This window comes from Filicampus tigris, chromosome 11 (genome assembly GCF_054856515.1).
Source record: "Filicampus tigris isolate MCC_2025a chromosome 11, RoL_Ftig_1.0, whole genome shotgun sequence".
NCBI classification, from domain to species: Eukaryota; Metazoa; Chordata; class Actinopteri; order Syngnathiformes; family Syngnathidae; genus Filicampus; species Filicampus tigris.
The window spans coordinates 4,558,196-4,561,278 of NC_141227.1; positions in this window are offsets into that span (position 1 = coordinate 4,558,196).

A 3,083-nucleotide genomic window follows, 5' to 3' on the forward strand; every position below is an offset into this window, starting at 1 on the left:
TTTTTTTTTAGCAGAAAAATGATATTTGCTTGCATTTTAAGTTTTATCAATTTGTTTTGGAGAAATCAGCACAAAACTAACATGTTCAGAAACGCCTACCATTAATGAGCAATTTGACCACACCCCCTCCCCTCCCTCCATGCATGATGTCAAGACGGGGAGCGATTACATTTTGTCATTTAAAGTCGTTGGATCAATTGGCCCCAATACATGTGGACATCTCTACTTGGGCCCACGTCAGCCTCTGAAAACATCACAAAACGATTAGCATTTCCATGTCTGACCAAAAAGAGAAAGAAATGAGCAGCCTACATGCAGCTGAGGTGCACTTCACGTCACATACGTTGCTATGTCATAAGTCACGAAGATACTCAAACACATTGTGTTCCAAGAAGCTTTTTCGTCAGCTGAATTGCTCTTAGGTCATTATAAATTACATTTAAGGTGTTAGCTTGACTTACTTTTTCTCCAAGCTCCACCCCAGCGCGTGGTCCGGTGCTCTTAAAGTCCAACCTTAACATTTCAACAAGCCGACCTCCGGGGCTTGTATTTATCAGAAATTGGCGCACACAGGCCGGCCCACTCGCACGGCGACGCTGCTGTATCTCTGGCTGGACCGAATTAAATCGTTCGCCCCAACGAGACCTCCTCTGCAGCAAACACGATGCTCTTGGCTGGCTGACCAGCCGTGGCAAACACGGCTGAAGGTAGACACGGAGCTTCTTGGCTGCCTAGACGGATCTCCGTGAAGCGGAGCCCCATTTCTTTTCAGAGTTTATACCTCCATCCATTTTCTCAAATCGGCCACTTATTAGCGATCACACACCGCACCAGTGATGCCAAGCGGATCTCCGGCAGAACATCGGCTACTGGCTGACCGGTGATGGCGAGTGCATGGGCGGGCAGCTCGTCCGAGACACGAATCCTCATTGATGGACGGTAAGAATAAGATCTCCTTCTGCTAACTTTGACTGTTAGAAGTCGAAAGCTAATTCTGCCTCGACGATCAATTGTCACTAAAATTCATATGCACATATCTGGTATTGTCCACTCTAACCGGTAGTTTAAAAAAGAGGGAAAAAAAACGATCAACACAATATTTTTGATTTTGTGGAGGCGTTTTTCCTCATAGGAGCTCACATTTGATGTTAATAAAAACAAAATATTGTGCCGCCCGCTTTTGTATTTGCACAGTTTGAAATGGACAAGAGTATGTGTCATGTGTCATCTTCCAAACCGCTTATCCTATACAGGGTCGCGAGGAGGTGCTGGAGCCTATCCCAGCCATCAACAGGTGAAGGCAGACTACACCCCGAACTGGTCGCCAGCCAGTCGCAGGGCACACACAGACACCGTCACTGAGCGGGAATCGACGCCCGACTGCCCGCACACAACTCAGGCGTGTGTACCACTACACTATCAGTGACTGGACAAGAGTAGGAATGTGCAAAAGAATTTTAGTGGCAATTAATCACTTTCACACACTAGGTGACAACAGAACGTGACAAACCAAAACAAGGAAAAACACAGATCAAGCCTCCCTCTGATGACGTTGACAGCCTGAGATGGAGGGAGAAAAAAAAACACGCCCCAAAAGTATGCGGGCCAATTTGCGGCTTTAATCATCACAAAAAAGCGCATAAATCACCACAGATTCGTTTACGGGGGGGTGGGGGGGGGAATTTTAGTGCTGACATGAATTTTTTTTCATCCAGACCTATTATATGAGTGTTGATGTTCAGCCCAATCAAGTATCTCTTTAAAGCAGGGGTGTCAAAGTCAAATGAACGGAGGGCCAAATACAACATTTTGCGACAAGCCCAGGGCCGGACTGATAGAATGTTCATTGAGATCTTTTTAAATGTCCAGATTGGATAGGGTCCTTCGCGCCTGCTGATGATGTGACGCTTTATATATCTCTAACATATTTCTTTGTGTCTATGTTTGTCACCCACCTGGCTGTTGTGTTTTTATCTTTGGAGTTACTAAATTAAAAATAAAATAAAGTACATTACTGCTACTTTTGCGAGGCAGCTCGTACGTCACTTCCATTTGCGTTTCTCCTGCTAAACTGGAAACAATTTTCTGGTTGACTCGGGCTGCAAGATTGTATGAACTGTACATAATGTGAAGTAAAACGGAGAGAATCATATGATTGGTATGATGTCTCCAGCTGACCCTATTTTAGAGTGGCAAGGTCTGAATGTGGGTGATCCTGTCAAAAAACACAGGCCCGTATTCCACTTGACACGTCTATTTATTGTGGTCTGCAACAACACAGACAAAGAATAGCCTAGCAACATCATCCAATGCATATCAATTTGTTAACAATATGCCTCAACATTACAACTCACTGTATTAAGAAATTAATCAGCCAAACAATACATACAATACACATTCACACGTTTCATCACTAGAATAGTTAATATATGAGCCAAAATAACTAACTAGTGTTCATCAACGTGACATCACTCACGGGAACATATCTAAGCTATTATGTACAGCAGTTACCTGACACGAACTTAAATTATTAAACTCACCTTTTAACATATACACACAACAACAAACGTGGTGAAACACGGGCAATCTGCAACTACTGAGTTTGCTGGCACGAACAAACTACGAGCTGTGTCGAAAGAGGAAGGAAGGAACTAAAAAAACGTCACTCACTATCAACACTTAGCGCTCGAATAGCGTTCAATGCCCGCTCACAGTGTGGGACATATCAGCACTACATCGAAACTCAATGAATTTATCAAATGCCAACAATTACTAATAATAAAACAACGTGAGATTTCTAACATGAAGTATTTCTAATAAAGTGTGTTTTACTCCAAATAACGATTCTGAAAGCCATGAAATGTGACGTGAAGTCTTCAGTTAGCATGAAGAACAGCCAAGGGGTGGCAAACATTGATGCAAAGAAATATATTACAGAAATAGTGTAACGAATTGGGTTATCTGTGTTGTGGTCGAATTTGTGTCTTGCTAAATTGTGTTGTGTACGCTGGGGCTTTCTGAACCCAGCAGCCAATGTCTGTGTACGCCTAAGCAGCTTCTTTTCTATTGGCTATGGATCGTGA